This window comes from Glycine soja, chromosome 1 (genome assembly GCF_004193775.1).
Source record: "Glycine soja cultivar W05 chromosome 1, ASM419377v2, whole genome shotgun sequence".
Taxonomy (NCBI): Eukaryota; Viridiplantae; Streptophyta; class Magnoliopsida; order Fabales; family Fabaceae; genus Glycine; species Glycine soja.
In genome coordinates, this window is record NC_041002.1 from 2,636,936 (window position 1) to 2,649,933 (window position 12,998).

Genomic DNA, 12,998 nt, shown 5'->3' on the forward strand with positions numbered 1-12,998 from the left:
TATGCAGAGGCTAAACGAAGTCACTCTATCCCTAGCATTGAGTTGTTTAGATGTCTTTTTCTAATTCTTTAGAAATTACCATTTCCCAATGTATAACTCCTAAAACAAGTGCATGAATGATCATACCATACAATAAAATGAAGAGTATAAAAGAGACAATAGAAACAGAAATTGCATTCAATAGATAATAAGAATAGTTACATTACACAAGGGTGTTGGTTGCTAGGCTCCCAATAGAGGGGTTTTAGTCTCTCATTGTCATGAGAGGCTTTACACTTTAAGGGCTGATGTTGATAGAAGAAAAAGGATGAGTAAAGGAGAAGAAGGAGATAATGGACATAGAAAGAGGGTTTCCCCTATTAGAGATACTCAAGCTTATAATGTATTCATTAGAAGACTTTGAGTCTCAATGTATTTTTTCCTTTGCTTCCTACTTCTTTTATCGGTTTAAGATAGCTTAAAATTCACATGACCTTGCACTAAGTGGGCTTTCTAGGCTTAGTGAATATGATAGTTTAATCACACGCTTCGCGCGATGTTTGCGCTAAGCGCGACCTTGAGCTTTCTCGTGGGCCTTCATCGTGTTAAGCATGAGTTGACCGCTAAGCAAGCACGCGTGCTAAACTGGTCTTGTGCGTTAAGCAAGCTGTCCAAATCTTTAACTTTCCTTCAAGGTTTTTTCTTTCCATTTTTGTAACAATTTTTCTTTAAAGCACTTGAAATTTTCTTTTTTTAACTTTTGCTGATAAAAAATTATAATAATATTAGTTTATTCATTATTTCATTAAAAACAACACTAAAATAAAAAAATTATAATAGGTGATATTATCTAACTTTTACCATCCAATTGTCAATTATTTGATTAGATTTAACAATGAATACTAAACTATACCATATTGCTTTTTTTTTACTGGCCAATGGTTGGTTGGTTTATTATAGTTAATCAACTTACCATTTAGTTACATCAATTTTTTACTTCACGTCGGTAATTAGTAATATTATTTAGTTAAGTTTTAATCGACTTAAATATGTTTTTTGCCATTTAATAAATTTTTAAAGTATACTAAAAGTACTTCTGTTAAAGACAATTTTTTTTTCTTGCTAGTTTATTTTTTAGATCATGGCTCTCTGGATTTTGGTTAGCCTTCTTGTTTTAGACTTTTGATACTTCCTTTTAGGTTTTATGTATTTCGTGGCTCATATGTAATTTTTTTAAAATACAAGAAATAGACCATATTGTTATCATATTGAATATTTCATCCTTGCTAGCTCACCTGTGAACTCCAACAGTTAGAGAATACTTCCATCTCATCTTCACATACCATTTGTGCACCCTACTTGCATTTGCGTGATATTAAATTTGATTTCTAAAAATATGTGGCATTCTATAATCACAATCATACATTTCATAAGTGAATTCTCTTACCATTCAATTTGTTACCTCGTATATGTTTCTAGTTAAATTAGTTGTTTTTCTAGTAAATATAGATTCCAAAACTCTATCATTTAGCTTTTGAAATACTGAAATTTAACAAACACTAAGATATTTTATCTTGCATTGATATATCAACAGGGGTGGCTGTGGGATCTGGGTGGCAGAAATATGTGGCATTCATAAACTTGGGTTCCCATTATCTTATTGGATTGCCACTTGGGCATTTGTTAGGTTTCATCTTTCGTTTGGGAGTCCAGGTATGTTGTGTCCATTTCTATTTCAATAAAAAAATAACATTTTAAGATTAAATATATAAAAAAATTTGATTTAAGCTAATGTTATTATTTTAAAGTAGTTGCTTCCTGTACTTTGAAAACTACATCCTGCACCATTTAAATATTTTGGTTACACCTTTTACACTCTTGATTGATCAATGCAGAAGGAAAAAAAAAAAACATTTCTATTGGTGCAGAAAGCAATTTTATGAAGTGCAAGAAGCAACCTCCTGAAAATAGTGAGCTTTAGACTTTGAGCCTAAAACTTCATTTGATTTAGAGCTTCCCCATTATTGGGCTCGTCGTAGGGGGTGTAGAAAGATGGGCTCTTAGCCTCTTACTAGGGAATTACTTCCTGCACCTCAGGAAGTAAAAGCCCTTTAGCTGCTACTTAAATTCCTTGTGGATTGCAGACTGAAAAAATAATACTTATGAAATTTTAACTCTTCACTAAATAACGTCAAAAATAAAAAATAAAACTCTTCACTCAGTAAAGTGAAAAAAGAACGAAATCAGTGTTTTAAAAATTAAATTAAATCGACCAGTTAAATTGATTTAATTATAAATCAGTTATACTTAATGTAAAATTATTCAATTCAACTATAGTTTAATTAGTTCAAATTTCAAATTTAATGGGTTGAAGCAACTAAACTATAACTTGATTCCTTTTCTAGTAATAAAAAATATTGGCTTGACTTTTTGATTGGTATTTTTTTTCTAACAATGTACAAATATACACCAAAATTCAAATCAATACAGAAAACGTAGCCCAAATCATTTGGAATCCAAAGACTACATAGCATCAAGGCCGTTTGGAGAAAAAGGTGTTGTACCAAAGTGGCAAAGTATATAGACAAAGGTAGGTAATAGGATCAAATCAAATTTTCCAAATCAGTTACAAGCAACCATGAAAAGTGTATTTGTAATTCTTTTAAGAATTTCTTCTTTTGCCGTATCTTTTCCAGAAACATGGGGACAAAACGATAAAAACGAAAACATGTGTAACATTTGAAGCAATATCATTTGTTTTCCAGAAACATGGGGGGGCAGAAAGAAATTGACTCCGAAGAGAATTCAATTCGTCGTTCTAAACCATCCATGCCAAATGAATAACACAGGAAATTTATCATCACAAACATCATTTAATTTAAAATGCCATGATCCATTGCTCCAACTATAATTGGTAATCAACTTATGTGTATTACTTTTCCCCTATGGTTTTATAGTCTACGTGAAATTGCTTCTAGAGTTCTAATGAGTTCACTATATTAAAATAATTAAGAAAACTAGGCATTCTTTTACCATATTAATTAATTAATAAGGGGGAAAAAAGAAGAAAAATTGTTCATTGTTCAATATACTAAACTGTATATGAGGACAATTGGTTAAGTGATGAGTGACAATTGACAACAGTGCATGCACCTGACAAACCTCACGTGTGCCATAAAAGTTTCTTGGTAGCATGTTTTGTCATTGTTGTGTCACCAACTGGCCCACCTCTGGTTTCTATTGTTAAGTGAAGGTAGGGGTAACTTAATATTGACAACGCTGAGTGACAATCTTCACATGTTGGGGTGGTCTCAATGTTTGGCTTCTGCGTGCTGAATGAACCAGAGACCCACCAATCACATTCTCATATTGTGTGGGTTAGGGGTCCAGTGTTTTTCTAGTGTCATCTTCTGGGTACACGAAAAAAAAAATAAAACAAACCATTTCGGCTCTCTATTAAAACCCTAGATTACTATACTTTCACATGGAGCCCAAACACCAAAAGTACGTCTCAAAATACATGCTACCCTTTGCTTCTAAGTACACATTCACATCTTTATGCTGTTCATGCCGTGTTAGTTCTATAAACAAAATTAGCAACTTGTGTGACACTGCCAATTATGTGCTGTGACTTATTTTTACATTTTTTTAAGATCATTTTTAAAATAAGTGATCATATTAAGGAGATATAGTTTAATTGATTGAACAAGAATATATGAGTTGTTGTAAACTGATGTCTGTCTTTGATTTATACCGATAACAAAAAAAGAAGAAATTGTTTTTTTTTTTAATTCAAGTATTATGAAACTTACATTAAGATAAGTGGGATGAGTGAGATGAGAATATTGCACAATATCTCCTGTGTATATAACCTGACAGGAGGAAGTTTTAACCGTGGCTGATATGGCTTCCTATGAGAAAATAAAATAAAAATAAAAATTGGAGAATGACCTCTGGACAGGAAAATGAAGAAGCAATAGTTGCTACATTAATTAGTAGTTGCATTACATCTATGACCATTAGAAATTTGCCAATAGCACAACAATGTGGTCCACTGGCATCACTTTGAGCTGATCTAATTACTACTCATTGTGGAATTTCCGCCACAAGTCGATTATCAATAATGAGATTGGGATAAGATAAGCTGCTCAAGGGCTCAAACGGGGGAAAATAATGGAAGAAAGAAGAGAATACGTACTCTTTGGCTAGGGCATAACCCGAAAGGTCATGCAGGATGGAATCCTAAAATATTTTTGAATAATATTAATATTGATCAATTATTTATGTTAACCTTTTAGTAGTTTTTATATGGGGACTGGTTCATTTTTTAATATAAAAATTCATAGTTATTTAAAACTAAAATCGTTACAAAATAATATGCACACATCAAGAAAAGTGTGTTTGAATAAATAATTTAATTACTCGTGTATTGAATAAAAATTCATTTCCTAAGTGTAATATATTGAGTGGATATGTTAAAATGGAGAAAGTTATTAAAATTAATAATCTAAAAGTAATTTATTAAAAATATTATGAACTACTTTTTATAAATTTAATTAAACGTGTACATTTTTAGTTTAAAGGCTTAGAAGATAAGATGAAATAAATGTCTCCTTAATTATGGAACTTTTATCTCAGTGCTTTTCTTCTTTTTCCTTCTTTCCAAATAACATTTTCATCTATTTTATTTATTTATTCTTTTGCAATTTAAGCCACTGATGCACTAGTTTTTATCAAATTCATGAATTTGATCTATTTTTATTTCACCAATAGCGGGTGCGGGTAAGTGTCCTATGTTGCAATCAAAATGGTTTACATTAGATTATTATTATTAAGATAATAATGCTCAAGTGACTATTAATAGATTTGTCTGAAATGCTGCAGCCTTTAATTAATTAGAATGAAAAATCCTTCTCAAACTTCGATCACTGCCTTTTGAGATTATGTGTAGGGACATTTTGCCGATGAGATCTTCTTAGAACAGAATGATTAAAATTTTTGAAATCAAAGGCAAAGGCAGAGATAGATAGATAACAACGCATATGCTTTTTGTTGAGATTATACTTATCTCTAGCCTCTTGTTCTTCCTTCCCATCTTCTTCCTCTTTTTTTTTTTTCTTCTTCTTTTTCTTTTATCACTCTTTTCTTTTGAAAAGTTGATGCCAACATATAGATTCCAGTGAATTAAAAGCAAGATCATGACAAATGCCATATGTCACATTACAGTAACACTGGGCGGTTGATACTCTGTCTTTTTAACTTCCAACAGAATTTTATATATTGTGCATTTAATTTTGATTTTGATAGAATCGACTTCAATTAATTTCAATAAAAAAATGATTTTGTACTACATAAAAAGAATTATGTTGAGATGTATTCTTGTGAAATTAATTTAACAAGAAATTATAGATTTAAATATGTTTTTAATTTTTATATCATTATTTTTATGTAGTCATTTTAAAATAGTTCTTGTAAACTGTAATATATATATGAAGTGTTGGCAAATTTGGAGTGGACAAACCTCTTAATTATGTAAGCGATTGCCGATTACAGTGATTCTACTCTTGTGGTTGATCCCATTCTGCAGTTATCTACAAATGGAATAACGGGTGTTTCCATTTTGGACAAATGCAGACTCATGACCATGAGAGCTTCAAAAGTTTATTCTAGTAATCAATCAATGGCGTTATCATTTCAATGGTTGTTGTATCCGTGAGTCACGGGGGATATAAAATCCACCTGTTAAAGTTAAACTCATCAATTAAGCTTAAGCATGTAGCAATTCCCCAAGTACCTTTATGCCATATTCAGGGCATTTAATAATCCATATTATTGATAGTAAATTTTACATTTATTGATGTAGGAATTATGAATAGCTAATAAAAAAAAATACTCTCTTACTATACTTATATATAAATAAAATAACTAATTTTATACTAATTAAGAAAATTGATTAATATTATTTAATTTTTTTAATGCCAAATAAAAAATAAAATTATTTTTAAAATATTTTTCATTGAAATTTATTATCATGAATAAAAATGAGTCATAAAAAATAAAATTAGAATTAAATAAAAGATGTCTTAAGAATGATAATATTAATTAGATTTAGTTATATTTAAGTTTAATGTATAAAATTATTTTTTTTACTTATATATGAATTTAGAGGAAGTATTTAACTAGTTTAATATGTAGTGATAAAGATAAAAGAAGAGTAGTATGAGATTATTGAAAGAATACATTTGTGGTTAGTTGTAGAGTGTGAAATGCAAAACCAAAAAAAAAAAAAAGAATGAAAAAAATATTAAGAATGTCTGATGGAGATATTAAAAAATGTGAGTTTCATTCTGTAAGTCACGTGTATTCTAATTCATAATATAGGAGTATATACAAAAACTATAGTATATTCTACACTTTTAATTCATTTTATTTTGCTTTATTATAATTATTTATTGATTAATTTATCTAAATTGGCTCGTTATAGAATAAAAAACCGTATTAGTTGTTTGACGATTTTCATAATATTATCCTTCCACTGTGTGCGTGGTAGGGGGGATTAATTACAAATTAAATGGAATAACAATATTTTTTTTTATTAGTGCCATCTCTAATATTTTTGCTTAAAAAAGTAAAACGGCCTCGCTTTACAGAAAGAAATAGTATTGATTTATAATTAATCTCAAAAGTAGACTTTGGTCCTAATTAACTATATATAAATTCTCATTACTTACGTATGCTTTTTCGTTTAAAAGAAAAAGAAATATTTTAAATATAAAATACTCACAATATTTCTGTCTTTTTTAACAAAAGACTTTGAAAAAAATATGTTTATCAATCATTTGATATACTTATCATAACAAAACACGCGTTATACAGAGATTTATTCGTATGTAGGAGTATATAAACAAGCTCCTTTCGAGCATACTGCAGATATAATTAACGGCTGAGAAAACATGAAATTGACTTTTTTTTTTTCGATTGTCCATGTGTTGTTTATATAGTTGTGTTAATATTTAATTTTGTAATTTAATTTTAAAATTATGTGATTTTCAAAAAATAACACGGAACAAAAAAAGAAACACCAGAAAAGTCAGCTCCGAAAAACACATATTTCAAATCATTTCCTTCCTTGCTGCACGAATGAACTTTCTGCCAATCGAATCAGAAAAAAAGATGTGAATTTCAAGCCCACCAAATGGTAGGTTTAGGTTATACTATGATGACTGCTGAGGTATACATAAATTTTCATGTCAAACAACAGTTTTATTTATTTCAAAAAATGGGGAACGTGATAATCAACTGGATTAGTGAACTAATCATATAATCAAAGACAGAAAAGTTTTGTGAGTCAATTATGAGCTAAAGCTGAGACATATTTTGTCGTGTCACATTCATGGTGCCTAATCCATACGTCGCACGCGAATCTTTGACAAACGGGGACACCAAAGATGGGTGATTGATTTCTTGGGGAACCGAGTTTAACATATTACTTCACTCATCATTTTACCAACTACGATTAGTTGGGACTTCTTAAAGCTTCCTGGATTTTCACTAATTGTATTGTATTCTTTCTGAATTTCTATATGAGTAAAAAATAATTAATTATATACTAATTAAAAAAATTAATTCATATTATTAAATTTTATTAATCTTAAACAAAAAATAAGATTATTTAAAAAAATTCATTTTTAGTTCAATTTTCTCTTCTTCTCTTTCACTTCATTTTTTTAAAAAAAATTATTCTTAAATTATTAACGACTTCAATTTTAAATGAACTAAAGAATTAAACTGAATAAAAAAATAAAATAAATAATTAAAATATCCTTTTTAAAAGATAAATAATTAAACTAAAAAAAGACTAAATTGAACTTTTACTTATATATAAGTTTAGAGAGAGTATTAAAAAGAGTATTAATCAGTTACGAGTGATAATTCTGTTCCTACGTATAAAAATAAATACTTAATTCATCAAGATGAATAAAAATAATTAAGTTAGTTAACTTTAATTAATAACAACATAAATTTGAATTTTATTTTAAAAATATCCTATTGAATTAAATGATCAAGTGATGGTTATATTAATGATTTTACTTATTTTTTAAGGGATAATTTTTTCCACCAATAAATATACCTTATCTTATCAATAGTCTTTACAATAAATAAGAACATAAAAAAAATTAACAATTATTACATTTAAAAGTAATTATATATTACTTATATTAAGGGGAAAAAAGATATTCCTATTTGTTTCTTAATTATATATAGGAACAAAGAAAATATTACTTTCCCATCCATGCATCTCTTTTCACTTAGCTACCTGAATTAATTAATTGAACTTAATTTTATAATAAGAATTAAAAGGAGTTCTATATATTTAGACTTTCAAGTGTCATCAAAAGTGCCAATATTTTACTATTGCAAATGAATTATCATTAAATTTTTGTATTAGGAATTAATGTTACTAACATACTGCCATTTTCTAATGTTTCTTAAATATATTTTTAATTCTTATAAAATTAATGAAAAGAATTAGCGAAAACATAAAAGGTGTGGAACTCAGTACGTATAGGCATTATACAGTATACATTATGCAATCAGTAGATAAAAAAACTTATGAGTTCATAGTATGTATTATGCAGTTGATCAACAGATAAATGCATCATTTAGTACACACATTATGCATTATGCAGATAAATACCAGCATGCACAATACCTCAAACGCACAATGTTTTATTGAAAATAGGATGGAGAAAAATTTCAAGAAGGTTTTTCAATGTTTCTTTTTCTGCAAATGGAGAGGACCAAATTCAAGAATCTAGGATGAAGAAAAATTTCAAGAACTTCCAACTCACCAAACATATATGCACCACGTGGATAAAAAGAGACACCTCATTTATCACACAAATGACATTAGCGAGATTTCACAACACAAACCAAATGAAAAAAAAAACAACTATACAAATTAAATTAACATATTTTAAACTATAGAAACCAAAATAAAAAATAGTTGCAATTATATATAGGAATAAAAGAATATTTAAATCTAAAAACTACTTTATGTATCTATTTAAAAGTTCAAAGATACTTTAGGTACCTAATCAGTAATTTAACTGTTTTTATATATGATACCCTTTTAATTAGGATAAGATTTATATTATGAATTCTCCATTTTTTACTGATCTTACTCCTTTGAAATGTGTCACCTTTATATCAAACTCTTCTTGCTTCTGAAATTGAACACACCATTAAATCTATAATTGTACAGGGGAATTGGTATTGAAATTAATTATGATTAGCATCATGTATTTTTTTTTATTCAATTAGCTAGAAAAGAAAGTTTCCAAAGTGAGAGCACTTCAATAATCAATACCCCGGCTCCCTCCATCCGTTTACATAGTAAATTGACCTTGTCTCCCCAACCTAGCTTTAAAGATATATGTTACTCCCTCTTTCTTTTTTAATTGTCAGATTTTTTTAAAAAAATTTATTCCTATTTATTTTTCATTTCTAAAGTTCAAAATCACATCAATTATTCTTTTTATCAATTATATTCTTACTTATTTCTTTATTTTTAATTAATTTATGCATGTATTTATTGTGAAGTGAAAAGGGAAAGAGATGAAATAAAAAATTCTAGGACTATTTTAATAAAATCAATAATTTTTTTTTAATTTTTACAAAAACAACTTTTCAAAAGAGAGAGAAAAAGTAACGGAACTAGTATTATCTAAACATACTATATCTCATGGGATTAGGTACCTAACTAAGAGGACAAATCAATAAAGAAACTTTCATGGAGACGAGACTGATCATTTAGCCGCGGGGGGCCTGTGTACGTTCGTACTGATCCCATGATCAACTACATAGTTAAGTGAAATTATATATGTTTTAGTTTTTGCATTGTATGACGATCCATTTGCCTTTTGCCTAATAAAACCCAAACATCATGCGATTAAAATAATGCAATTCAATAGGCTTTTGGCTTTCCTTAACTACAAAATATAGTGGTTATTTATGGTGCAAATTAACTAGATTACTCACAAATGCATTACAGCATATAAAGTGCCCAGCAGAAACTTTTTCTTTTTCTTTTATTTTTTTTGGTGGGCAAAGTCCAGCTCAGTGCTGTTGCGAAGAGAAAACACACAAATCTATCTATTACGGTATTACCATTTAAAAATTTCTCACTTTATGCCACAAAATGGCATGGTAGGGTAGGAATTAACACCACAGTACTCTCGTATTAAATTACTAACATAATGGTAAATGATTACATATGCATAGATTATTAAACGTAATATAATACTCAACGAGGACTAGCTAATTATTATTATTAGTTCAGCACTACAGCTATTTTAGCTTGTAACGATATGCATGCAGTTATTTATATCACTGTCTGACAGTCGAATTAAAAAAAAATGGAAAAAATTAGTTTCCTAAAAAGTGCCAGATAAATATCGTATATTTTTTTGCAATATGTCTTTATACAGAATAACCCAGTGTCAGTGTGTGAAATTGTCAATATTGTAGACAAGCACATAGGACACCCGATTCTCTTAAAAGAAAAAGTGTTTCTGATCGATGTCCACAGAAAGAAGCAAAAAGAATAGTATATATCCATAGCGCAAACAAACAAGAGAGAAAAGAAAGAAGAAAACAAATATTGAGGTTGGTCTAACCAGAGACAGCAGTTAATTGCTATTGAAAGTTAAGGTGGATAGAAAGGAACACTTGGGCTTTCGCACTTGGTGCGGTTGATCTGTTTTCCCTTCTCAACTTCTTGTAAGTACATGTCTATAGCAATGAGAGACAGGGAGACCCCACAAGGATGAAAGATGGTAGAGAGTAGAGGGAAAGAAATGTTGGCACACCTCAGCCAAATGAGAAAGCAATGGCAGCCACATTGGACAAAAAGCTGAATGTGACATGTTTTTGTGGCTAGGGTATCTTGGGTCGAAATTAGAGACCAATTTCTTGAGATAAAGATACTTATTTAAGAGATTGATCTATTTTAACAATATACTTAAAAGAAACATATAGAATTATTCATCCTCCGTGAAGAATTAAAGACTATTTTCTTGAAATATAGATATTCATTTAAACGATTAATTTTTTTCATCAGATATCTTATCTTTTATACACATAGATTCAAGGATTAAACTTTTGACCACACATTTAAGAGACATAATTATTTCTCAACCATAACACATCATATTAGACAAAAAGCTGAATAATGAGACTCTTAATCGATGGCCAAAATCGATCATTTGACCAGCGCCAGTCCTTATGTGATTCTGTAATGATATAGATCACACATAATATAATAAAGTTGTTGCCCTTTGATTGATGAGCACAACTAGATATATACCACCATATATATGCACCATCTAGCCAGCCATGCCATGCACTATTGATGGGTTCTTTAGCCTCGATCGAGAGATTTCTATATTCTATGCATATATTGTCTAATGCGTACAAAAATGTAAGTCAGGTAAAGGGGCTCTCTAGGCAGAAAAGGTAGATGCTTGAGGATACCTTGTGTCCTACAAGAAAGGGATTCTTTCAATTCCTTGACTTGCATTTTTAACATTGATTATAAGCCTTCAAGTAATGGCCAATTATCTAGATGGTGTTATGTCGGGTGTAACCTTGTTCGTGGACCGACCGGGTAATTAACACCCCAAGTCATATCAGTTTTCGGTGTCTAACAAATTATTCAACCACTGATGAGGGAATTAATCTAAGGTGTTCCATTTTTCAACACCTAAAAAAGTTGTGAAATTAAGTTTTCAAGCATGGCCACAGTTGCATGCATGTATGGCCACTGGATCCATGACCTTTCAATCTGACTTGTCCCACTCCCACAATGTTGTTTTGGATGCAATATATTGCAAATTTTTAATTGTTTAATAATGCATTTTTGCACGATCGATCTGTCTTTTTCATCCCTAACCCCCTTCTCCCCATGGCTATACTCCCCTCCCTTCAAAGTACTACTGATTGAACTTTATCGTGCTACGTTACTTTTCTAGTTTCTTTGTTTATATGATTAGCATATTATCAAAAGAATTGTCTTTTTATTTTTGGTCAACAGGAATTTTTCACCTCTCCTATTTTTTTTTATATTATCCTCGCACCTTTTTTATTGCTAAATAAAAAAAATCTCGAACTTTTTTTACCATAAAAGATGAGATGTCACGATAGTATTGTTAGATATAATATATCTCTTTTTCTTTCATAAATTTCATTATTTACTCCTATGTGTGTGTGTGGAGGGTCAAAGCAATATCATAGTTTGACCAAGATCAACCATCTTACCTAAAAAAAAAAAAAATTGTTTATTGTTTCCTTTATTATTCCTCTTAATATTTTGATTTTTCATTTGGTCCCTCATTTAGAATCACGTAGCCATTTAATGAACAAAATGAATGAGAGCTAGCTTAAAATAAAAATTACAGTACATGAAAACGAAAACTTTTTTGAAAACTAAATATAATTTTTAAAAATAAGAGATAAAAATTATTATATTTTCAGGAAATAAAGAAGATATATAATTTATTTTTTTTTGGTTTTGGAAACTAAAAAAATAATTATATTTTGTGGGACATAAAATGACAGACTTTCCCAGCTTCTTCCACCTTACCCTTATCATGGACTTTCTCAAGACCTTCATTAATATCAAACTCTCCTCCCGAAAAATGACAAGTTGAATTAACTATATCATTTACATATTATTAATCACAACCACTCACCCATTACTAACTCCATATTATAATCAATCACTTTCAGACCAATCTATGATATTTTATGTCAGATTATTTCACGGTATCGATACTTTTAAAGACTACCTTAAAATCCCCCCCTTTTACACTAAATCTAATTGCTGTCTAATGATCAAGTTGGATTGGTAGAAACTGGAGGGTCCCAAAGCAATGAAGAAAGGAAAGAATAGGGTCCCCTACTGTCGGGTGGCTACCCCTTTGGGTGGCATTGAGAAAGACCCGTTAACAACAGCGCGT